Source organism: Puntigrus tetrazona, chromosome 10 (assembly GCF_018831695.1).
Source record: "Puntigrus tetrazona isolate hp1 chromosome 10, ASM1883169v1, whole genome shotgun sequence".
Lineage (NCBI taxonomy): Eukaryota > Metazoa > Chordata > Actinopteri > Cypriniformes > Cyprinidae > Puntigrus > Puntigrus tetrazona.
In genome coordinates, this window is record NC_056708.1 from 10,554,630 (window position 1) to 10,581,716 (window position 27,087).

General features: G+C 37.9%; 1 protein-coding gene across 8 annotated transcripts in view; it reads right to left on the minus strand.

Moving 5' to 3' along the window:
• The window catches only part of auts2a (activator of transcription and developmental regulator AUTS2 a), a 281,245-nt gene that overhangs the window by 72,977 nt on the left and 181,181 nt on the right, over positions 1 to 27,087 (minus strand). The window lies entirely within an intron of this gene.

A 27,087-nucleotide genomic window follows, 5' to 3' on the forward strand; every position in this document is an offset into this window, starting at 1 on the left:
TGTCAAACTGCCCTGAACACAACAGGAGGATTAACCGCCGATGTTATTGTAGGATTACAAATCGGGATTTCGTAGCTTGAAACTTTTGTATTAGCTGTACATCGACTACATGCTGAGTGAAACATGCTTAAGCGTCATCAAGCTTTTTTCTCTAGACAACACGCATTACACAGAAAATGACACTGGAGACAAAGCCCTACGTCCTTTACGTGCCTCATTCTTCCGGCTGATGCCTTCGGTTCGATCGCTCATGTCAGGGTGTTAGATTCCATCATTTGCACTCGAGGCCGACGACGATCACCTTCCTCTACACGGCAATTAACATACATGGCTTGCTAATGTTAGTGATTAAGACAGAGGCAGATGCTGATTAAAATATTTCCCCTTGATTTGCCAACGGTAAACAACTTCCTGAAGACCAAGGTTGATGAACGTGGCGCTGCAATCAAGCTGCGACAGGAAGAAGAAAAAAAAAAAGCTCAGAGGTGCTAAAAAGAGCAAGAGAGAAATAAAGACTGAAGGTTGGGGGAGTCCAATTTTCTTTCTTCACCCTCTGCGCCTCTCTCTCTTTTTTCCTCCCGAAAGAAAAGAACTCTGACTACTTAATTGGAGGAATCAAATTTAGTCAAGCACCCTGTTGGCTCAGACCTACATCATTAAAGTTGCCAGCTAACAAACATCAAAACCAGGCAGCATTAATGAGGCAGATGTATTAATTTCCCATTTATGAGCAGCTAAGCAACTCTCCTCCACCTCTCCCTCTATCTCTCTCTCCTCTCGTTCTCCCTCTTTCATTCTGACAGAACTATTAATGATCTTTAATGCCCCACAGGCAGTAATAGGCCCCACTGGGAGAGCAGAAATACAGCGATTTGTATGGAGGATTTAGACATAACGGGAGAGAGCGATGGGGAGAGAGGGAAAAGGAGCTCCTGGGAGAGAGCGTTTGATCAGGCCGCGGTCTCTCCGAGGAGTTCGGCCCAGCGCTGGGACGGAATAATAAACGACGGTATGCAGATGAAATCAAACCGGCTGTTCGGAGACAGACAGAAAGGGAGAGAGAGAAAGTCAGGCGGCTTCTGATTGTCGCTAACAACAGACGGTTTTTAGCAAAGGCACCTCTGGGGGCGACGGAAACAGACAAACGTAGGACCTGAAAGAAGGAAAGTAGTGTCATCGAAGAAAATTAAACAGGTTTTAAACATAGATGGTACAGTATTAGCACAGATACTGATAGGTTGCGTCTTAAAGGGGTAGTTCACCCGAAAATTAAAATTCTCTCATTAATTACTCCTCTCGTATCGTTCTGAACCTGTAATGACCTTCGTTCATCCTTGGAACACAAATCAAGATATTTTTAATAAGGTCTGAGAGTTTTCTGACCCTCCCAAAGGCAGTAATGTGACTACCACGTTTAAGGCCCAGTAAGGATATTGTTTAACCAGTCCATGTGACATGAGTGGTTCAACCTGATTTTATGAAACTATTAGAATATTATGCTGTCTATGCAGGGTCGGTAAGCTCTCAGGTTTTATTAAAAATATCTTTATTTGTGTTCTGAAGATGAATAAAGATCTTATGGGTTCGGAATGACTGGAGTAATTCATTTTTGGGTGAACTATCCCTTTAAGATCTGTTACACCAAAGACGTTCACTATAATTATAACAGTAAAGTTTCAATAATAATTCTGAGAATAAACACTTCCACAGCTATAATAGAAGAATGATATAGCTGGAATCACTTTCAAATGATTATTTTTTACAGCTGAATTGTAAAATCAGAAACCACCAATACAAGCACTCTTAGAAAAAAACGTTCATTTTTGTGCATTGGTGTGCACGCTAATGTTACTTTTATAATTATCGTTCTCATGGTGAATGGGCCTTAATAATCAGAAAGTGACACTGCAGACGAAATGTGATATCATGGACCTGATGTGACGTTAAACTCAGCTTGACCCTTTTATGTCAGACCTCTATTTTCAATAAAAAGCCTCTATTTAGTGTAAGAGACATATTAGTAGATGTTCTGAAGGAGAATTAACATGTTTTTTTGGAAATTAGAAATAAGAAAATGGGTTCCAGTGCCTGGAATGTTTTCACCACTGCAGTGCGAAACAAGGTAGTTTTCCATTTAGATTTCATTTCTACTAAAAATAACTTCCGCTCGTGTGTGTTTGTGAGCTAAAGCTTTTAACAATTCCCCGAAGTGCTGAGAGAAACTAAACACACAAATCTCTTGCTGCCAGAAAACAGCCTGTTCTTTGTTGGTATTCTCATGTTTGCTGTTCTACAATAAACCACACCACAGATTAACCCAGATAAATAAGCTTCCTATCAAATTAACCTACAAATTATCCATGCAACACTCAACATGCTCCAGAACCTCAAGCCTTACTTTCATTTTTTTTTTTTTTTGAAAGCTCTCTGCTGCAAGCCTTTTGTTTGTTTGCGTGTTTCGATGTTATTGTGCTAATTTAAGGCTTGCTGTGGGTCTCCGGAGAGAGATGGAGAGCAGATCTGAACATAGTCACAAGCTTATTAACAGGACAATGATAATGGTTTTCTTCCTCCAACGAGGTTCTTTGCATGATATAATCAACTGCTGTGCAGACCATGACACAGAAAGAAGGTTTTTGTAAATTTGATCAGTGACACACATTAGTTTGGGCTAAATTACGTATTCAGTCATTCATAATCGAAATCAAAACAACTGCATTTGTTGTTATATAAAAACGTACAGTCTTGCAGCGCGTTTTTAATTAATTCATGTTAGTTTCAAAAAAGCTACACCTTGTATTCTGTAATCAGTAATCTTCTGGCTCTCTCACACACTCACACACACACACACACACACAGTCCTGGCAAGACAATATGGCTGCCTATCTAGATAGGGGACTAATTTCCTGAGTGCTATGTGAATCTTCTGGTTGTCTATGGCTGGGTTCAGCCCAAAGCGATAGTGAGATAGAGCCCACAGCTGGGCCACAGAGATAGCAGCTTTCAGTGTGATAGCCTCGGCCTGCCTGACTGCCTGTATAATGAGGAACGAGCGAGGAAGGGGGAGGTGTCGGTAACTATTGCTTTTTTAAATCAGTTGCGTGATGGTTGAGATCAGGATTTGGGTATAAAAATCTGATTAAGGATAGGTGCTTCAGGGAAACACATGCTGAAAGAAAAAAGATGGGGGACCTAAAAATGTGCTGGAGGTCTGTTCCGAAGAAGAAAAAACTAACAAACCAAAAAAAAACTATGAAAATGAAATAATTAAAAAATTTAATTGAAGATTTAAGGCCATTGCACACTGATTCGTAAATTTTGGCATGCGTTTTAAACTTTTTCCAATTTCTTCAACCTTTTCATGAAAATGCAGATAATGAAGAAATCTAATCTGATCCGAATTCGTTTTATTACGGATGAAAGTTTCCGAGTCATTGTGTAAACATGATTGACACGACATAAGGCTGAATTTAATTTTCCATGTGCGCAAATCTCAGACTCAGTGTGCAATGACCTTTAGATGCAACACATGCAATCAGGTTTAGGTTTGACTGTTTGATTAATGTTTAATGATTAAAATATTGCTCACCGAAGCTGCATTTATTTGAACAAAAATACAGCAAAAACAGTAATATTGTGAAATATTGTTACAGCTGCTTTGTAATTAAATATATTTTAAAACGTAATTTATTCCTGTGATGGTATAGCTGAATTTTCAGCATCATTACTCCTGTCTTCCTTCACAAATCAATATGCTGATTTGCTGTCGATCTGTTAATGGATAGTTGTTTTTGATGCATCCTTGCTAAATGAAAGTGTTAAAAAAACCAAAACAATCTTAAACTACTCAAACAGTAGTGCACATATTAAATAAATAAATAAATAAATAAATAAACAATATTTAAATTAACACAATGTTTGGCCCAGTGTTTATGTAAAGAAAATCTATTCAGGCTAATGTTCAAAGTTTTGCATCTTGTTAGACCTATACATTTTGATTAATTGATTGATTGGAGCTTTTTACTAATATTTTCGCTTTTTATAAACAGTTTATAGACCAAAAATCTGGTAACAGTGAATTAAAACCTATAATAATTAATAGGAAACGGTGTGCTTTGTTGTACAACCGCTGATGTGTGTGTTCCTTTGTTTGAGTGTGTGGTTTAATAAAGAGCAAATAGCTTAAAACCCAAACTCACTGTCACCAACAAAATAAAATATTCATCTCTGGCATATGACGGATTCGTATCCAGATCTCATTTCAAACTCGTTCAGCTCTAAAAGCCCTCAAACACATCGTCATCCCTCGCCCTCTCCGTCTTCTCCGGAGCGACGGCATCCGTCATCATTCCGCACGCCCTGATCGATGCCTTTTTTATCATGATATGTTACGAAAGTGACTTATGAAACTCCCCTCCCCCCCCGACGCCCGACCGTTTCATCACTGCGGTATTAGGATTGATGGCACTGCAGCTAGGGGAGATTAATCAAGCCCAGAGCACCCTCCAAAGCGTTCTGCGCTCGGCTGGGGCTGGCTGTGAGAGACGTGAGGGCACGGAGCCGGAACAAGCCTATCATTGGAACCGCTTTCTAGGGGACCTAGATTCATTCCGCCTGCAGGCTCTTATGATCAAAAGAGCATTCTTCTTCTTCACCACTGCCCACCCATCCTCCCCTCTCTCCCCCCACTTTCTGGGTCTCCTCCAGGACTCGTCTCCAGAATTGATTTCCCAGGGACGGCACCTCGTGCTGCTGCGAGCTGCTGTAAGGGCTCTAACGATCAGGCTGTGGATCATTAGTTTAGAGCACTGTTTTCCACTGCCCAGAACCCTGAGGCTCATACATCTTCCCCTCCTGCGCCTGCAGCTCAGCCCTGCGAAAGCACCTCATCACGCACACACATACCTTCCTCACTATTTGGCACAGGCGTATCATGCCCATCCATCTTTGGCTGACTGTGCCACCGCATTTAAGTGGAAGAGGTGAAGAATGCAAGAGAAAGACAAAGAGAGAAAAGAGAAACGATGATGGAAAGAGAGGTTAAACGAACGTAAGAGTAAAACTACATTTTTTCCAAATCGACTAGTTGGTGGGTTGCCGATCATTTTGGCCTCACCTGACCCAGATTGAGAGATGTTTATATAAGACAAGTTCTTACATTTAATAAGTGAGTGAGTATATATAACAGGGTAACAGAATATAGAGGCTTTGAGAGACTTTTTTTAACTAACTTCTACTAGTTAAATTCTTTTTTAGACTATAGATGATTTTTAAAATAACTGTAAAAAAACAAACAAAACATAATTAAATAAGTAGTTTTGATATTCATTAGCACTGTCAAATTATTGATTGTGATTAATGGCATCCAGAAGTGTTTGTTCATATATAAATACAAACTATATATTTTATATTGATAATAAATATATTTCTAAATAATATAAAATATAAGAATATGAATGATGAATATATAAATGTATAAATGTAACTATTTTAAATATATATATATATATATATATATATATATATATATATATATATATATATATATATATATATATATATATGTGTGTGACTATACAGTATATATACATAATAAATATACACAGTACACATACATAATGTAAACAAAACCTTTAATTTTGAATGTGATTAATCACAATTAATTGCTTGACAGCACTAATAATTTGAACAAACTCATTAAATATTGTTAATAAAACAAATGTATAACAAAAATCGCTTTAGAAGCTTCCAGGATGAGAAGCAGATTGATGCCTAAAGGTTCTCATTTTACAGAACCCCGCTGATAACATGTAGGAAAAAAAAAAGATAATGTGGCCAAAAAATTTCTTCCCAGCATTTATGACCGAATTTTATTGGTTAGTTCCCTCATTTTAGGTAAATCTCTCTGATTTGTCCATAATTTACTTAAAATGACCTAAAACATGGCCTTTGTAACTAGTGTCTAAAAAATGCAATGATCATAAATCACAATGTTAGATGCACAACAATAGAAAAAGATGCCTATCTTTAATGTCTACGATATCTACACAAACTAGTTGACCTTAGCTAACAGAAATTCACTTTAAGTTAAACTAGCTGACAAATTCACATAATTAGTTAGTAACCTCTGAATCTATGTAGAGTCAATACTCAAAGCTGTCTGAAAGTAAAATGAACTGCACAAGAGAGACTGAAACTTGCTTCACTGAATTCCAGTTGCCATTTCCAGTCCTGCATAAAATATTATGACGGTAAAAAAACGTTACAAATTCTAGAAACCCCGACCTTCACGTATGCTACAGATAATGCCCGCTCCATTAAACATGGGAATAAAACGCTAAAAATGAAAGACACGATCCATCTCAGAGTCACAGCCCCCAAAGAGATGCGTGTCTAAAAGGTCTTAGCGTTTGAGAGCGCAACGGTGAGTCTCTCATGATGAGGGGCATAAAGAAGAGATTGTCGCCAGTGCCGAGGTCCTTATTATCTTCAGCTCAGGAACAATGTGTTCTGATTTCACCCTCTCGCAGCCTGTCAATGAGCTGAATAGAGAAGCTGATTGGACTTCCTCAGGCATGGAGGGCAGACTCCACGTATGCCAATCGTCCACTGGGTCTCAATCCCTTGCTCATGTCCAGCTCATTTTCTTTCTCATTTGTTCTTCTCTCTCACTCCGTAATTCTTCACTGAACAATAGAGCAGCTCTCTGGACTGTGATCCGACAGGCCATAAACGCTTGGGTAATGATGATGTGTCACTCTCTAAACACTCTGGCAGAGGAAGCCCATCTTTAACTGGCCTTCGTCAGACGAACACTAAATCAACACCGCCAACTCTCAGACGCTGAAGTAATCAGCTTTCCACTGTTTTAAATCACATTTCCAACAATGGAAACAAACTCCATCCAGCTGCAGCGCTAATGTTGAAACAGAAGAAATGGCTTTAAAAAAAATACATTGAATGCGGAAGAAACACAAGATGCTAAACTTGCGTTTTAATGACAAATATTTAAATAGTGATTTAAAGAAATAGTAAACCGAAACAACAACATCAAAAGGGATGCCAGTGCTAAATAGAGTTCAAATCAAGCCGCCCAGCTATAATTTAATTTCTTAGCCGTATTCAGCCTGGCTAACTGACACGTCCTGGCTCAGGAAGTTTCTGGAGCGCTGCTGGGTTTGGACCTGACACTGATTTACAGCTGTGCTTTAGTGGATCTAATAAGCCGGGCAAATGCCTCCCCTCGGCCTGGCACCAGCCCACTGCCTTCGCCCTAATTATTCACATATTTTGGCAGCAGATTCCTTCCCTGCATCCCTCCCTTCCTAACTCCCTGACGCTCTGAGGATAGAGAGAGAGACAGACACAAAGCTCTTAATCAGAGTATATCAGTTAAAATAAATGAGAGCAGAATGAAAAGAACGCTTTGCTGAAATTCCCTGGCTCAGGCCAAATGAGTTGAGTCTGGGCCAGACGGGTGAGATGGGAGTTGGCTGTGGAGAGATGAGTCTGTGTGTGTGTGTGTGTGTGTGTGTGTGTGTAGCACTGCCAGTGGCTAGAGGAAATCTCTCACTGGGTATAAAATTTAGCACATACAAACACACACTTGCCACATACTAACATTGATATATGAAGAGTTTATATATGAAGCGAAAACAGTTAACTCTGTTTTAAATATGTTCCAAAATCATGTTTGTATTGCACTTTTTTGTGTTAATTAGCTCTGTTTGTTTTGTTTTTACCGAATCAAAATAACCAAACTGCAGTTTAAGACTAGGACTGATTGAAATGCACAATGAAAAAACATGATTTTTGAAAATTGTTAAAAATGTGGTTTTCAGTTTTTTTCAAATAAACTCTTCATGTTGTGAACAAGTGAACAACAGGGATGTACAATATAATAGCACAGCATACGTTATGGGCTGATACTGAATTATTGCCATTTTCAATTAAAAAAATATTAAATCATGATTTGAACAAAAAATTTGGCAGCAAATGAGTATCAGTGATTTCTGAAGGATCATGTGACAGTAAAAACTATTGAAAATTCAGCTTTGCAATAACTACACACACATATATACATATACATATATATATATATGTGTGTGTGTGTAGTTAGTTTGTGTAGTTTGAATTTTCAATAGTTTTTACTGTCACATATATATATATATATATATATATATATATATAAATTATAAATTTTTGCTGTAACATGGATGAAAACTTCATCAGTAAAAGCAAAAATAATTCTAAAAACTTTAAATTATGGATTATAGGTTAGTTCCATTTTCCATTTTAGCCAGACAAAACAGTAAAGAATTTAACTACTGCCATACAATTTACATATTAATCATATTAATATTGGTGTATCTCTAACATACAATGTCCGATCCCCAAAATTTCAGAAATTGGACAAACGAAAAAATATATAACACACAAAAAACCAGCATTAGCACCAAGGCTCAATGTTTCAGAGCATGTGCGCTAACCGTTAAGCTAAGGTCTCAATGCTTGAGCTCTAAGCTGGGATGTCACTCGGACAAAAGCTCCATCAGACTCTTCTGATAAGACCTCTGCGAGGAAATCCCCTCTCCATACCCCACCTGTCGGCCCCCCGCTCTCCCAAACTGAATCTCAAATGCTATCGCTCTTTGACAAGGTGAACAATGCTGTCAATGCACGATACCGGAGGATGCTGTTAATTTCTGCTGAAAGAGAAAGACAAAAGAAAGGTATGCAAGAGAAAGAATTGATGTATGGGGAGAAATATGGTATCACAGCTTGCCTAAGGGAAGCCTGCCACAAAACCGCCTTAGTCTTTCTTGACGGGCCTGAGACTGTCAGAGGAATCTTCTGATGTCACTTCCTCCCCCGACAGCACTGACATGCGTACGAGCCGCGGGAGGGATGGAGAGAGAGGAGGACTGCTCCTCGCCGCTGTATTCTTTAATGTCGGCTCTTTTATCGAGGATTCAAGCTGTCAGCTGTAATCAGAGGACTACTGGTGCGGAGCAGAGGAGATAAGACCTGCCTGTCAACAACCCATCATACACTCCACACATATGCTTGCACTCATCCCACTCATCACACCATCCCCAGAGAGAGGGAGAGAGACACAAAACACAAGAGATACAGGTAGAGAAAGACAAAGTGGAAAAATGAAAAAGCAGATAAAAAAGAGTAAGGGAAACAAGGGGACAGGAAACAGAGAGGAGGTCTCGTGGCGAATGACAGGGAAAGGCACTTGTGTTTTGCTAGGGTTTTTTTGTTGTCTGTGTGACATCAGCAAGTATTAAAATCAAATTCAAATTTGTACTGGGCATGTCTGAAATGACATGTTCATGTACCAAAATCACAGCCTATTTCAGCGTTTCTTGGGAATCCTGCTGAATCTATGGCGGCACAACCAAATAAATCAACCCGCTCTCATAAAAATATGTACCTCTATGTACCTTTTTTATGTATCTTACTGCACATTCAGCCGCAGTTTTAAACAGAAATGTCCACTCACTGGCACTAAAACACATTACGTGAACCCTGGCACGTTTTTATTATGTTGATACAGGTATGTATCGCTGTGGTTCAGAATTAAACTATATTTAAATTTTCGCTAAAAGTTAATGCTCTATCATGCTGGAAAGATGCCTTAGACCAAATCCAACCCTAAACATTTACGATAGCGTTAACAAAGAAAAAAACACATTTGTTGATGCGACCGTGCCATTTCAAACTGATTTGTTGAACCGTAGTTACACAGGATACGGAGCGGAGCATGATGCTAACGTTTAAAAGCATCGGTTTTCCCTGCATAAATATCTCGGTCATAATATGATATTCCTCAAGCAATTGTGTGAAAATTACACTTTATTAATCAAAATTTATGTGAAAAGAAGTAAAAAGTGTCAGAGTTTCACTCCCTCTAGTGTTCATTTCTTTGGTAAACTGCAGTGATATGTACTTATTGGTACATATTTCACTTCTCACTAAAAATTGCACAAAAGGTATATTTATGCCATGAGACCAGGTAGAAATAAATTCTTGTGTAGGATGAACTGAATGTATATAAAAAGAAAACACTGCTTTACGTCCAGCGTCATGATTGGCTGCATTTTATTTGTGTACAGTGCATCCATTTGCACTAAACTGGAAAGTAAGTTTAAAAACAAGCAGCATGAGTAATTTTAAAAAGGCTTTCGTCATTTGCTAGTCTGTTTATTTATTTTGCCCCAGGGAACACTACTACACGATATAGCATGACGAAATTATGTTTAATTCTGCATATTCAATGAAATAATTGAAGACTTGATTTTAAAGTATAAAAACAAACTCATCGCACACTGCAGCTATAATTGATTTCGTGTATTTCACTCTACTGAACTCATTACCAAGGCTTTAGGGCATAACTGTGGTACATACACATACAAACACGCATGACTTAGAGAGAATAACTATTCGTGCAAGCGGACAGGAGTCAACCGGTGTTTGGTTACCAATTACTGCACAGCGTCCTTCGCTGTTTACTGTGAAATAATACAGCAGATTGATAACGCTGCATCACCCCAGTTCCCTCAATGCCTCGGTGACTGATGTCTGCTATAAATTACACGTTCACTTGTGGCTTTCTATCAAACGTGTATGAAAACACTGGCTGACCTGAAATGAGGATACAAATCTGAGCACGAGACAGACTGAGTGAGAGAGAGAAAGTGAGAGAGAGAGGTGTTAGGATAACTCCATGACCATGAATAATGTATATCATGTCACTAGCCAAGAATATATAACATCTCACATTATTACCATATCTACGCGCACATCCCCGGGTGGTATACTTTGGCATCTTAAAGCGGTAGTTCACACTAAAATTTAAATTCTGTTATTAATTACTCTTGTCATTCTGTAAAACCTTTGTTCGTCTTCAGCAATGCAACTACCACGTTCAAAGACATTGTTGAAATAGTTCAAAACAGCTGTGTGCTTATGAAGCTTTGTGCGCAAAGAAAACAAAATAACATTCAGAAAATGAAAAAAATGTTAAACAACGAATCTACAGTAAAATATATATTTCGTTGTTTTTGAACAATGTGTAAAAACTTCTTAAATTTGTCGCGTATGTTCCAGCTCAGCCTCAATGAAAGGTTAATATAAAGCAGCTCTTTCCAGGAGCCCTGATTATTTATTAAGTGTAATTTATTCTATAGCAGATTCAATAGAAACATAATGGATGACGGTGGTGTTATTGCGGTCCAGACCCCTGCTGTGATTCTTTGAAATGGCAAAGTGCGTGAAAGATTTTAGTTCTGGGGAGATAGATAAGTGTTTAAAAAGTGTTAATTGTGTGAATTAGTTTGGGGTTTGGGACAGTTGTCGCCCTGGAGCTCGGTGATTAGTATCAGTGTTTGCTTCCTGTCTCTCGCTAACTCTCTTCTCCCATGCTGTACCCAAACTCACTTATCCGCCTACAAATGCCTTAAGCTACTACTTTGATGCAGCAATGCGACAGTCACACACACACACACACACACACACACACACATGCATGCATACTTACAGACACGTACACAAACAGGGGCTATGCTAAGGCTGGCTGTTTTATTGAACTCTTTAAAACCCAGACCACACATTGCTCTCGCCTCTCACAAACTCCACATGCTTGCACCCCACAGCCGAGCGTTGCCACATAATCTCATTGATCCTATTTTCTTACACAGTTTGGCCTCCTTTAACGTGTGGGAAACCAGCAGCGAGCTCCGGTGGTTTATTTCATATATCTAATTATGCCTAATTGACTGAATTTTCTCGTATTAGTCTCTCTCTCCCATTTGTTGTGGTCTCACACTTGTTTCATGTAGCCTCATGCCTGTTTCTAACTGCTCTTTAGTTTGTTTTACCAGCCAGTTCAACAAAAGTAAGAAATTATTATTAGCAACCATCTAACAATATTACATTTATAACAAGCAGCACAACTATTTTCAGTTTTAATATTTCAAATGTGTGTGTACTGTGTATATTTACTATGTATATATAAAGTCTCTCACACATAGTATTGGTAGTAAATGTAAAGATAAAGATAAGCACAGATAAAGAACATGGTATATATTTTTCAAAATATTTACATGTAATTATATTCATATAATTTATATATATATATATATATATATATATATATATATATACATTTTTATATATTAAATATATTTTACAGATTTAAAAATATAAATGTATATACATAAATGTAAATACATTTAAAATATAGAATTAATGTGTGTATTTATAATAAATAAACAGTACACATACATATATTATGTAAACAAAAACTTTTTTTTCGATTTTATTAATTGCGATGAATCATTTAACATAAATAAATAAATGAAATAAAATGTAAAAATAAAAAGAAGCTCTTAAAAAAAGTGTATGTCAGGATTTGATCCTAAACAGATCATCAACTACATGTGTTTTTTGACGTCACAATTTTATCTATACCTTCTTTCTGTTCCAGTCCTTCCTGTATGTCACACACACACACACACCCACTTGCAAACACACATCATCTCCCTCTCCCCCAATTACAAATGAGTCCATTAGTGCGTGTGCAGTGCGCCCTGTGCTGCCGTCCCATAATGGCAGCTGAGATTTCCATCATGATCATAACGGTTCCCTCGGCTGCCATCAGCACAGATGGAAGGTCTCTCTTTAGAAATGAGCTATCTACCCACCAAAGGGCACATTGCAGGCTTTGTTATTTAGCCCGCTGTGCACGAAATAGCGCGAGTGTGTGCGTAATAACGTGCGTGCAGCTGCACGTGCCAAGTCTGCATCGTGTTTGATGAGCACTGAAAGGTAAATTGGTGATAAAATCGCTCTATACTCACGCCAATGATGATAAGACGTCCATATTTTACAGTCACCTCATATGATGCTTTGTTACAGTGAATGGATGCCATTAATTTGCATAGTCAATTGTGTTTTACATTTTCCTGCTTCATTTGATTCAAACCAGAGTGCACGATTCATTACTGTCTTTGATTAAAAAATTGGAAAAGGCATAAAATATGCAAAACATTTATCAGCTTTTTAGCATGCAACTGCGTTTAAAGAACTTTAAGAAAATAAAAGTCACCCACAGACGGATTAATGCGAACAGTCTAATTAGAAGTGGTTAAAAGTAAATGTGAGAAATGTACTCCGCTGCTTTCTATTTGTCGTGATGTGGAAACACAGGATTCTGGGTACTAATTACCTTGTTACAGATAAACACATGCACACACAGCTCTGCTTTCTTCTGTCACAGTAAACGCCTTTATCTTCAAGCGTTTGTTGTCATATGTCTCAGTAGGGGTCTCGTCTGTGTAGAGGGGATGTTTTCTCGTGATTTACGTTTGTGAGAATATAAAGATGTGCAGAAAATAGCTTCTCCGGCTTACAGACCTTTACAAACTGCCTGAGGCTTTTAAAAGCTAAGGAAGGGCAGATTGGAAGGAAGAAAAATCTTGAAGTACCACGGCACTGAATAATTAAAAGAGATGGGATTGATATGTTTGTGTGTTTATGGGAGGATGTTTATTTTTTTCCGTCCGACCACATCACCCCACCTTAAAACCAGCTCAAACATTACTACAACTATATTTATTACGACATTCCTTTTGAAATCTGTTTGACTGAATGAATGGAGAAGGATATTCTGTCTCAATTTATATTAGGTGGCTTTAACTATATAGTCACATCAAAAAATAAGTACTCACACTGCATTGCAAAACACATATTTTAAGATGTCCTTGTTACACATTACATGTACTTACTGTTATAATGTCAATAAATGATGCATAATTACATGCAAGCAACCCTAAGCCAAACCTTCATCTTAGCCCTAAACATATAGTAAGTACATGTAGTTAATTAATATTACTCAGTACATAAATGCATAATTACACTGTAACAAGGACACCTTAAGACAAAGTGTAACCCAAATCACTTTTGCTGCTATTGATATGGGATATGGGATACAGTTAAGGACAGGTTTGGTGCTATGGGTAAAATTATAAATGTAATTACAGATGTAATTGCATGCAGATACAAGTATAATGTAAAACATGTAAGTGCTGTGTACCAAATTATTTATTCGAATGTACTATTAAATTATTGATTACAGAGCAGTTAAGGCCGACCTAATATAAAGTGTGACCAAATGTTGACTGACTTCCTTACCTTTCTGCTTTTGTGCATACAATAAAAGCGAATGGGGTTCACTGACTTTCACTGCATGGATGAAAAAAAAAAGAAATTCATACAGGTTTGGAAAGACTTGAGGATGAGCAAATGATGTTCATTTTTGAAAGAAGTATCATTTGTTATCGACATCGATTGTACTACACTGGGTCCCAATCAATGTTAAGCTCTGGAATCTTAAACCACCTCATATCAGTCCTATTTGTTAGACATTACATTTACATTAGCCTTTAAATTAAGAGTCTGTATGCTAATGTGACATTGTGTTTAAATAACCTAGAGTGAATCATTCGTTTCGAACAAAAAAAAAAACAACAAACTAACCATCCTCTGAGGTTCATTAATCTTCATTTCTCTCCAGAGGGCCACTTAGTGTCGGTGATCTGTCCTGAGTCGGAGCCGCTTACACCCTCACTTACACAGACTGGACACAATCAATGGCTCTCCTGCTCTCTGAGCCCGAGGGGCCATTGCTGAGGTGTTTAAATAGGCCCTGATAACAGCGGAGAGACAGTGGAGAGAATACCACAACCATTGCATCACGCTGCTGTCAAGACGTCCATGCAGAAATGAGCTTCAGTCACAATGCAGGACATCAACAGGGCAGCCTCATTATTCCCAGTCAATACTGGCTGTCACAAAAGACGAAGGGTGTGGATGATCGCGCACACACACACACACACACAAACACACACACACACACACACACACAGATGTAAAGCGAAGTCCTTATGGGCATTATATTTACATATTTGCAGTTTGACACACTGGACCCTTAAGCCTAGACAACAGGGCTGTTTTAATAAGAGCCGAAATGTCTCCCATGAGGCCTCGGTTGCACATCCAGCTGGGGGATTCCATTTAATTTCCCTCAGGCCGGAGATGTCTTGTACACATAATTGGAGCCTCACACACAACAGGCCGAGCTCTTTTGTCGATCATCCTCTTGGGGTTAATCAGGACACAGACGGACACGATTTTCCTGACCTGACCTGTTTTTGCAAAGCTGAACACCCTCCAATTATTCTGCTGTAACAAGCGTGTTGTTGAACACTTGGGACGGGAGACTAAGGATGTGTCTACACATGAGTCTGCGTGTCCGGTGCGCTCAGAGTATATGCCGGCACACTTGTCATTAGGGTCATTTTGTTGAAATCCATAGATGCACAAAATGCTCTTGGGAAACATTACAGCAAGCACAACGCTGAAATAATTAACCGTGGGTCTCTATAATAACAGTAATAACAAACGGGTTTTACTATGCTATATCTTTTTTATTTGACATTTTTGTTTTTGCTGTTTTTAGTTTATACTAAAAATAGTTTATACTAAAAACAAACCAATTTTTTATTCTATAATAAAAAATTAAGAAATTATATTTATATATATATGCACAAACACACAATAAAAATAATGACTTGAAAATTTAAATTGAAATTAAATTAAAATTAAAATAAAAATGGAAAATTACAAAAATGAAAAATAGAGACTTATGAAGTGACAAAATGAAAATACAACAAAATGAAAAAGCTTTCTGTGTAAAATTTGTAATTTATGCAACATTTTGGGACTTGTTAAGCAACTCAAATCTATATATATAAATTAATAAAAATAATAATAAATATATGTAAAAAATAAACTAGTAAAAATAAAAACTCAAATGCAACTTCATAGAAAAGTACTAAATAACGAAAGTGCAATGTAACTACAAATTAATAGAAGAAAAAAAGTAAAAAAGAAGACAACATATGATAAGAATATATGAAGATAGAGACTAACAAATAAAAATAATGAAAATAAAATACATATAAAAACATGACAATAAAGTCATATAAAAGAAAAAAAATGAAGTTCATATAAAAACAAATTTGCTGCAAAGTTTTTTTGTTTTTTTTTTAATGAGCTCAATACAATGTATGGCAATGCATGTTTCAAGAAAGAACAGAAAAAAAAATCCATAAACGTCAACAAAGTATCTTCAAAACCAAGTTTATGACATTTGCGTCATAAACCAAAATATCAATGGACAAGAACAATGTGATTGCATATGCTTCTATATGAGTCACAGCGCAGCAGCTAATGGTCTGTGTGTAGGTGTGAAGACCTTGACAGACATCTACCATACATACGGCCTCAGTTTAACCTTGGACTGTCTGGGAACCGCAATCAGCCTGCGGAGGACGCCAAGGCAAAGACAGAGCGAAGGGTGAAGAACAAAGCGATGGACATGAAGTAACATGTTCCACTATTCTATGTGTGAGGAAAAAGTCTGTTAGGAGACGTGGATCTGAAGCCAAGGTCTGACCGCATACATTATTTAAACTAGATAACAGTCAACCGCTTCTCATTTATATTCATGAGCACAGATAGCTAGACACATCTCAGACCAGGTGAGATCCATCACACAACTACCTGTCTCACATGGAATGGAATATTCTAGAACACTTCACAGGTACAAGCTGAGAAGCCACGAGTGTTCTATTCTATTCTATTCTATTCTATTCTATTCTATTCTATTCTATTCTATTCATGCTGTCAACATACATAATACATTTTATTAAATATTCTTAAGTATTAATATTAAATCATACATTTTAATAATATATAATATTTCATAATATATATATATATATATATATATATATATATATATATATATATATATATATATATATATATATATATATATACACACACAAATAATATATTTGCAATTATATGAATACAAATGATATATTATTAGATGATATTATACATCCTGACAAGCAATTTGCTTGTGTTTACTTGTATTATGCCGAACTCTGATGTTGTTTGCAGTTTGCAACACTGATCGAATCATTTTCACCTAAAGCTTTGCCACTTTATCATAATTCACAAGGGATGTTTTCCTTCAATTCCATTTCAAGGACTTGGCAACCTTGTCTGATTCACACAGGTGCATTATTACCTTTTATTGGCTTGTGCAAATGAATGCTGAGGTCGAGGGCTCTCGGGAACGTCTGTTAATGGAAAGTGTAAAATATCTCATGCCTTGGGTTGGAAGTCAACATAAAAACTTAAAATCAAAGAAGTCACTGAACTATTTCTCCAGGTTAACCTTTCTTTTGTGCGCGCTTTCATTCCGCACAGCCTCTCTATGCTATGCTGGAAATAATAGTGTTTGCTCAAAGGAAAAAAAGCAATTCATGCCTTTTCACTGAGTGGGTTGCCGCACAACTAATCAAGAATGATCTTGACCCTTTTTCCATCTCCAAGTGCCTGACTAGATGTATAAAAGTCAGTTTATGAGACAGGACTAACAGAAGCACCAGACCACATGTGATGTTGTGGCAGGGCTACTGTCCATCCCTATCCATAAGAGGTCAGACAGGAGTGTGCAGGGCCCAAAAAAAAAAAAAAGAAAGAGAAAAAAAGTATTGCTTTCGTAGGGGCCCTGCTGCGAGGTTGTGTCCCTAATGGCAAGAGCACACAGTGTTAGTCTCGGCCCTGGATACAAACCCCAACCACTCAACCTCCCAGCACACAGAGCTCTCCTCGGGGACTAAAGAGCCGTCAGGGGCTCTCATGTGAGTGTGTGTAAGGAATCTGGAGGCATCAGCAAGGCTCATCGTGGCCTAAGGGAAAAGGAAGATGCTGAATCCACACTAACAAGTTGATCGTTGTCCACATGTTACAGGCGAGCGTTAGCACCCAGATATACAGCATGACAGAATGAGGCTCTGCCTGCTGGGGGAAATGGAGGAGAGAGAGTGTGTAAATGTGTGTGTGAGTGTGATTGTGTTAGCAAGTAAGGGTCGGTGGGGGTCATTACTGACTGCCTTGAGGCACTCTGAAGCCTCTCTGCTTATGCTCAGCACAAACAATAGCTGCAAGTCACCATTTTCACTAGAAAACAACAACACGCGCGCACACACACACACACACACACACACACACACACACACACAAACTGTTGAGTTTTCTATCAAGAACAATACTAGTAATTATGTGTACGGAGTGGGCTCTGTTTTTTTAATAGACATAATTATTAAATTAAACATTCTTAATGAATTTATAATGCAAAAAGAATTTCAGTGTAGATAGTATATAGCAGTGTTATCTAAGTATCACAGATACTTTCATTTTTTAATTTTTATTTGTAATTTTAGAAGCAATATTATATAGTTTTTTGTCTTTTGAATGTTTTTTTAATTTATGTAGGTTATTATGAATTATGATATTTTAGCACAGTTAAGCTGTTGCAAATGAAAATAAGAAATAATTATAATACATTAAAATAATAACAACAATAAAAATACTAATAGTTACTTATTATTTTAAACAAACAAATATCTAAATAAAGTGCCTTAATATCATCTGCATCTAACACTGGCCAAATTAGACTAAGCAATTATAACTAATGTATTTAGTTACATAATTAATATTATTCAGACTATTTTTAACCTGCCTCTAATCAGCTGAAAGTGTATTTTTAATATTTTTAAATAATATAAATAAAAAAATAATATATATATATATATATATATATATATATATATATATATATATATATATATATATATATATATAAAATTATTTGTATTGCGATAAATTGTATTACTAGCCATCAGTCCCCATATAATGCTTTTCTCAAACACGAAGGTGTATTTAATTGGCGTCAATCAAATAGCAGCACTCCACCAGCGCAATAAGCGGGCTACACTCTTTCTCCCATAATGCACTTCTGCGGCAGCCTGGAATGAGAGGGACGGCCAGGGGTGAGGGGGTGGTGTGTAACTGCACAGCCTGCTGACCTGCCCATCCATCAAGCAGCATGCATCACCCCCTCTCTCTCCCTCTAAATCCTTCTGCTGTCTGGCAAGTCAGAGGGCCTGTAAGGTCGTCACATAATTTTGGCGGTAGGCCCCTATAATGAGCGCTGCCTGCCCACCCGCCCCCAGGATCCCGGCGATTAGCCTTCAACACACACACACACACACACACACACACACACACGTGATCCGTCTCCCACAGCTCTGGCATTTACAGCGCTGACCTTGCCTGGAAATAACAAGGATCAAAATAGCCAGCGACCATAAGAAAGAAATTAAAGAAATAAACAAGTCATTAGAAATAAAATGACAGAGATGTGTCAGCGCTGCAGCGGGGCCCGCCGTGTCTCCCGAGCATCAATCACCCCCCGGTCGGCTCAGGGGAAATGCCTGTGACCCGGCTGGGGAGCACAGAGAGGGAGGGAAAGACGGAGCGAAGGAAGAAAAGCCAGTAAAAATTTAATGCACTCCGCAGAGCGGTCATGTCATACTTGGTTATGGAAAATAATCCCAGATGCTTGCAGTGGCTGAAATGGAGCTGTTACGTGCATGCCTCCTAACTCTGTCTGACAGCCGTGATGTACGACTACCATTACCGGAAAATATCACTTCAACTAACCCATGATCCGGCTCCACTCAGGGTCACATTATCCACGAGGAACAAATTACACCACTCCCCCCGCCGCTTCCTCCCAACCCCAAAGTAAATACAAATTTCCTACACGGCCGGTACAAATGCGGGGCGATACGTTAGCTATGACAACGCTCGGCGGAGTGACGGAGATGATGAAGTACGTGACAAATCACGGGCTGACAGGCCACTCTACAGCAATCAGCCTCTGTCCCGGCCTCACGAGCGCCCACTCAAGCCTGTAAACACCCCTCTGCTCGCTTATTTCAGATGCAGGGAGGGCAAAACACATAATCTTTTACCGCTGACAACTCGCTCGCGGAGCTTTATTACCCGCCCCGTTTCACAGCACGGAAGTGTGGCGAGGAGATAAAATAAAAAAAAATAAAAAAACGTTTTATGTGCCAGTGCTCCGGCTGAGTGATGGAGAAACTAATGTGCCTCTCCTTCTCCTCCTCCAACCGCCTCAGGGCAAACATCGTCAGAAGATGAAAAGAAAAGGCGGAAGAAGGGGAAAAGCCGCGAGTTTACGTATCTACAGAAGCGGGGTTCTGGTAGTGATATCTTTGGGTGTTACGCCATAGATTTGTCATTACCTAAAGAATTGTTTCAGTAGTGACAAAAAGAGAACACATAACCAGCACAGTTAAGCAATTTGTTTTGTATTTTATTATGCTTTAGTAGTGTTGTAGCATGTGAGTTATAATTTTGCCAAGCATTATTGTCATTACCGAAAATGTGCTGTCATTACTGAAACCTGGGATGTTTTGTCAAAGTATACAGAATTATTAACTAAGATGTTATGTTCAATGGAGTTCAATGTATATTCAAACTAATTATTCATATCAGCATAATCTAAAAGGATTCACAATACAAGACATCTTGTACAATTACTAGAAATGTGTACTTTGGATATTATGCAATTTGCATACATACAGTTTTTTTGGGAAAATTATTCATCATTTTCCAAGACGTTTCTAATCCTGACTTTGGATCAGCTCTGTAGAATGGCCCATATGTACGATAATTTATTTGCGTCAAGGACATACACGCTTTCGTAAAAGCGGAGGTCTCAAATGAGAGACGAGCAAGTGAAATAACAGCACTTTGCTGCTGATAAATCTGAAAATGCTTTCAAATGGCATCCTCTGCCCTTGGCCACACACAGACGGGGGTAAGATACACAGGCCTGTAAGAAGAGCGAGGGGGCGAGGGGTGTTATAAGAGTTCAGCGGTAAAGGTCCTCTTATTTTCCCTTTTAAGGCCTCATCAAGTGCATTAAAACGCAAGAGGACGTTAATTTGGAGCCAAAGGTGGGACGCTTTAAAGGTACTTAAGATTAATCTGTCCATGCTTGTGCGATTTGTCATCTCCATCTACCTCTTAAAGGTAATGGGCTGATAATTGATTAGTACACATAAAACCATTTTTCAGCACGCTTTGTGCTCTCAACGGTTTCAGTCATGTATTTAATGGGTGTCAGCATTAAACATGTCGTTTCAAGTTTGTAATGGTTATGATGGGATTATAAAGTGGTTTAAAAGCATTATTCACAGTGAAAAGCACTATGTTTATTAATAAATGTTCATAATCACATAATGCAACACATATGATGAGAACTGAGGAACTGAGAAAAAAATATCTATCTATCTATGTAAAAAAAAAAAAATTACATATATAAGAAAATAGCAAATTAAATAAAAATATTATTTCTAGTAAATCACCCATCCTTCCATGAATCAGAAAAAAGTATGAAAAAAAAAGTAAGAAAAAATGTAATGAAAATTATAAACATTAATTTTATATAACTAGTAAAAAGTAAAGAATTAATTTAATGAATATAATAAATGTTCTTTCAACGTCTATATAGCCACCCATCTATCCAGGAATAAAAAAGTCAAGAAAACATTTCATGAAAATTATAAATATAATTTTTCTGTAAATATCTATTTAGCAATTACGAGTAAGAAAAAGTAATAACTTAATAAAAATTATAAACATTATTTCTAGTTCATATCTAACTATAGAAGTAAATACAAAAAGTAAACACACACACACACACACACACACACACACTACATTTATTGATATTAAAATCAAGCTTTACATTTTTAGATTAGTAAGACGAGACAGGCAGATAGAAACATTATGCTGGTCATACTAAAACCTGAACCTACAATGGTTTATGTGTCAAGAGCACATGTGTAACCCACTGCACCATGGCTTAGACATAAAGAGGGATTCTGAGGGTAGAGAGGCACTAAGCCTGAGCACATGTGCTGATTTGTTGCTGGCTAAAGTCGGCACAGATTCACTTGAGCCTCAACGGTCTTTAAAAGCTCTCAGATGGCGCAGACCTGTTAGTGTTAACTGCGCCATGAAAAGGGGACGTTATTGGATCCGGGCAGCTGCGGAACATCAAACAGCCCGACTCCCGCTCGCTCTCTGCCAGCCACAGCAGACATAATAATCCCCCTTGAGCGGCTGGTAATGAGAAGACAGGGTCCTACCTGCTCTCTCTAATAACAGACACTTCTTCTGCACACAAATCAGGGCAGGGGCCGGGGGCCTGGGGTTTGGGGGTGAGCAGGTTGTGGGGAGAAGCGAGAACAAGATCCCTGGCACATTGAGAGAAGGAGAGAGAGAGAGAGAACGAAAGTAACAGGGGCATCCAGGGACCGAAGCGGAGCCAAAAGCCTGGAAGGTGGAGGCCAGCCACAGTTGCCAGGGCCAGCCAAACGCTTTCAGAGCATCCTGGACGCTGTTCGGCCTGCATGTTGCCAATTCATCCAGCAGCAGGAGAGAGAGAGCGAGAGGACTGGGAGCCAGCGAGGGCAGACAGCAGGACTAGGGCCGTGTTCCAGTTGGAAGAGGCCCGGGCCGCATGATGAACAGTGTACAGTCTGTACCATTTAATAAATCTCTCGCTCTGCTCCAGCTAACACAAACGAGATGTCAAAAGGCCATTAAACACTCTCACACTTCATGCAACATGTCCACACACACACACACACACACGCATGCTGCTTCCCATTAAGATAAAAAAAAAACTTCTTTAAGAAAAACAGTTTCATTAGAATTTAATGTTAACATAATTATTTTATAATAAAATGATTAAAACAGCATTCCATCAATTATACTAATTAATCAAACCTGCATGTTATGCATCATTATTACAGAATAAACTACTTAAGAGAAAGAAAGAAATAATTGCTGACATAATTTTTTACAGTAAGCCTTCATTTGAAGCTTCCATTAAACTGTATTTTATATATAAAATATATAATTTATAAAATACAGTTACATATATATATATATATATATATATATATATATATATATATATATATATATATATATATATATATATATATATATATATAAAATTTAGAATATTAATTTAATAATATAATTATTAATATATTAAAATAACTTACAAGATAAATCAAATGATGATTAATTTAAATAATAATATTAAAAATATTCATTCATTATCAGTAAATAAAGTGACTTAAATGTTGATATAATATAATATATTATAATATTGCTGATTGTCACCATCACCCCGTCCTTTTATTCGCCGCCCTTCACCAGGCTCCCGACGGGGTGGGTGTGTTCGAGAGGAGGGGCGTGGTATCGGCCAGGTCTGGCGGCGTGTGACGAGGCACACCTGAAGGGATTTAGCCTTGTCACCGCCGCCGTTAAATGCCCTGCGCGCCTCTCCTCGGGAGACCGGTCTCTTCCCCGTGCATACGCTGGTGTCCTCGTGGGTCCAGGAAGGGTGCGTTAGACAAGCGCGTCGTGGGATACAGTCCAGGCGACGACTGCACCCGGATACGGCTGACGGGCCAGGATGCCGAGCCGTTAAATAAATCTCTGACGACCGGAGGAAAGAACGGAGATGCCCCTTGCGACCGCCGGACTCCGCCCCTTACCTGGACCCTGCCCCCTGGAACACTACCTGACCTTCCACAATCCCAGAAGCACAACGAGGGCACCAGTTTCCCCTTTTATTTGGACACTTTTCCCTTGGACACTTTATTTTGTATTTATTTTATTTTTGTTAATAAAAGCCTCTCCGAGGCCTGACGCCACGCCCACTGTGTCTGTCGTTGGCTCCTCCCGTACAGTGGTGGAAATGGGCAAGGCGGAAAATAAGCGGCACAGTTGGGCGACATCTGATGACGTCATCCTCTCGCTGGTACCCATGCCGGGACGGAGGAACAACGGAGATCGCTCCCAGCCACCAGGAAGGGTAAGTGACGCTTGCGTTTACTGTCATTTACCGGTGGCTGGTTGAGCATGTCGACTAATTCCCGGTTTCTCTGTCCCGGTGCGAGAGGAGTTGTGGAGAGGAATCCCTGCCCCGCTCCGACCGCTGGAGCCTGGTTGAGGAAGGTAGCACTCCTGCGTGGGCGGCGACCGCCTGACGGGGTTGACGCTTGGGAGGAATGTGACGAGTCGGCTGCCCCTCCTCTTTATTGTCACCATCATTACTTCACCAGGCTCCCGACGGGATCGAGAGGAGGGGCGTGGTATCGGCCAGGTCTTGTGACGAGGCACACCTGAAGGGGATTTAGCCTTGTCAATATGCCCTGCGCGCCTCTATCGGAGACCGGTCTCTTCCCCGTGCACATTTGGGTAGGGTTATTAACAAGCGCGTCGTGGGACCCGTACAGTCCAGGCGACGACTGCAGATACGGCTGGACGGGCCAGGATGCCGAGCCGTTAAATCCTAAATACGTCGACGGAGATAAAGTCTTTTTACCAAATCCCAGAAAAAGCATAAACTTTTCCTTGGACACTCTTAGATGAAAACTACTGACTTTATTTTGTATTTATTTTATTTTTGTTAATAAAAAGCCTCTCCAGGCCTTTTCATCTGTCGTTAATATGTACATAACAACTGTTTGTTTATATATGTATATATATACATACAATTGTTATACTATTTAATAAATAATAATAAATAAAATAAAGATAAAATTCACATTAATCAACAGTTAGAGTTAAGTGTCCATGTAAAGCTAGCTACATATTTTTAATTTATTAATATTACTACTGGAATGATAAATTGTATATATTAATATCTATTATTATCTATTACATTTGTATTATTAAACGCTTTAGAAAATACATCCATACGTCTATAAAGTCTTTTTTCAAATAAAAAGCATAAAAAAATGATGAAAACTACTGATAAGTGTTACATTTTCATATTAATATTATAGTAAATATATCATTTCACTCTGCAAAAAATAATGCATTACTTTGACGTTTGCCAATTAAACTGGCGATGGGATGTTGACTACAGCAGTGTGACAGAAAATACAATTATGACATCACTTCCTGTGGGGTATTTTTTGTCAACCGGGTTAAGAAATATGAACATGCACTGTCATTTAAGGCAAAAAGGGCAGGGAAAAAAAAGTCAGTCTTGAAGTCAGAAAGTGATTTCTCCAGAGTGTCTTTTTTCATTTCCTGATTTGGGCCGGAGGAGAATAAAAAGAGACAGTTTGTCTGTGGATGAATAGAAGTGACCCATTAATGTGACAAGCCGTCCTCCCCTATACACTGTACCCGCTACTGCAGGAGGAAGAGCTACTGAATTCATTCCCAGAGAGAAAATATCACGGATCTGTCGCTTATTGCTAAGGCAGCTCAACATGCTCACGCTTTTGTAAACACATTTTAAGAGCTATTGACAGAAAGAGATCCCTCTGAAGTGTTTGCGAATGTGTGTGTGTGTGTGTGTGTGTTTGAAACAGAGAGCTCTTGTTTCTTTGTTTGCCTACTAAACCCTTCCATTGTTTTGACACATAATTAATCAAAGGCAGAGAGAATGACATGACATTGTGAAAATCATTAGAGGAATAATGAGAAGCAGGAACGCAGCGAGCAAAACAGCGATTAATGTCTTACGCTGCACATCTCTGCCATGCCACAACAAAAGGGCTTTGACTGACGCGGCTAATTCGATTCGTCGTCATCAAACAACCTCTGCTTTAAAACAACAAATGAGGAACATTCAAAAAGAGCGAACAAAACAACATTTTTGGTGTAATCATGCTGATGTTCGGCAGGCGCGATGTGTCTTGTCAAGCTTTTCGGGGCTTGCATCAAAGTTAGCCTAGAGCCTCGTGTTCAATTAAATTCATGCATTTAAATAATAGCCTCATTCTGTTATAATTACACTATAAATATGACGGATATAATAATTCAGCTCCACTTAACGTAAATCATCATACCCTATGTCCTGTGGGTTGTACCTTAAATAAATCTGTAGGAATTGTTACACGGTAATATGTGTAAAATGTAACTTGTGAAGCCCGTAATGGCTCTTTTCAAATTTCGCACACCATTTAGTCGTTCATAATTAATGCAGAGTTAATTAAGGCCTTCTCACAGTCATTAACAAGATGGTAATTCTAATTAAAGAGAAACACACTTTTAAGTAGAGTCTAATATTGGATTCTCATTGATTCGAGTTTGATTAAAAAAGAATAAAGATCATTTTAGAAGTGCTATATGATGTAACGTGGTATTAATAACACTGCAGCTACAGCTGCTACTACTAACTAGCTTTGCATTTCTTAACAGTTCTGTGGAAAGCAGTTCATTAAAATTTGTTCTTTTAAATTCTTTACAATAATAATAAATGACAAAAATAGATATTTTTAATTAATTAAAATAATCATTTATTTATTTATTTATTTATTTATTTATAATTAATTATAAACATTAATTCTATATAACTAGTAAAAAGTAAGGAATTAATTTAATGAATATAATAAATGTTCTTTCAACGTCTATATAGCCACCCATCTATCCAGGAATAAAAAGTCAAGAAAACATTTCATTAAAATGTATTTAAATAAATTCTTTAATCTGTCATTAAGACATAGAAATTAATGAAGTATATTAATAAATTCATTAACAATAATAGTAATGATAAATATATGCATTAATAAAAAAATTGTAATAATAATAATTTATACAAAATATAATATTGTTACAATAATTAAAATTATTAATTAATTTAATATCATATGAAATAAATTCTATCAGTTCGTTGTGGATTTCAATGAATTCATAAATAATCATATATATATTATTATTATTATTATTATTATTAATACTAATAATAAATATTTATTTTAATTAATGTGCATATACATTTATCTAATTATTTTAGTCCAAGTATAACCAAAGAGCGCTGTAAAACTACATTTCCATCAGAAGCAACCAGAGGCAATGCAACAAATTATTTTATGCAAGCTACTGTAGCGTTGATATGATGCAGACAACGAGAGATCAGACAGTGATCTGCCATCTGAAAACAGCAAGGACTAAGAGAAGCCAACTACACAGTGAGCGCTATAATTACTGTTGAAACAGGGTTTTTGTAGGTGTTTCTGCATA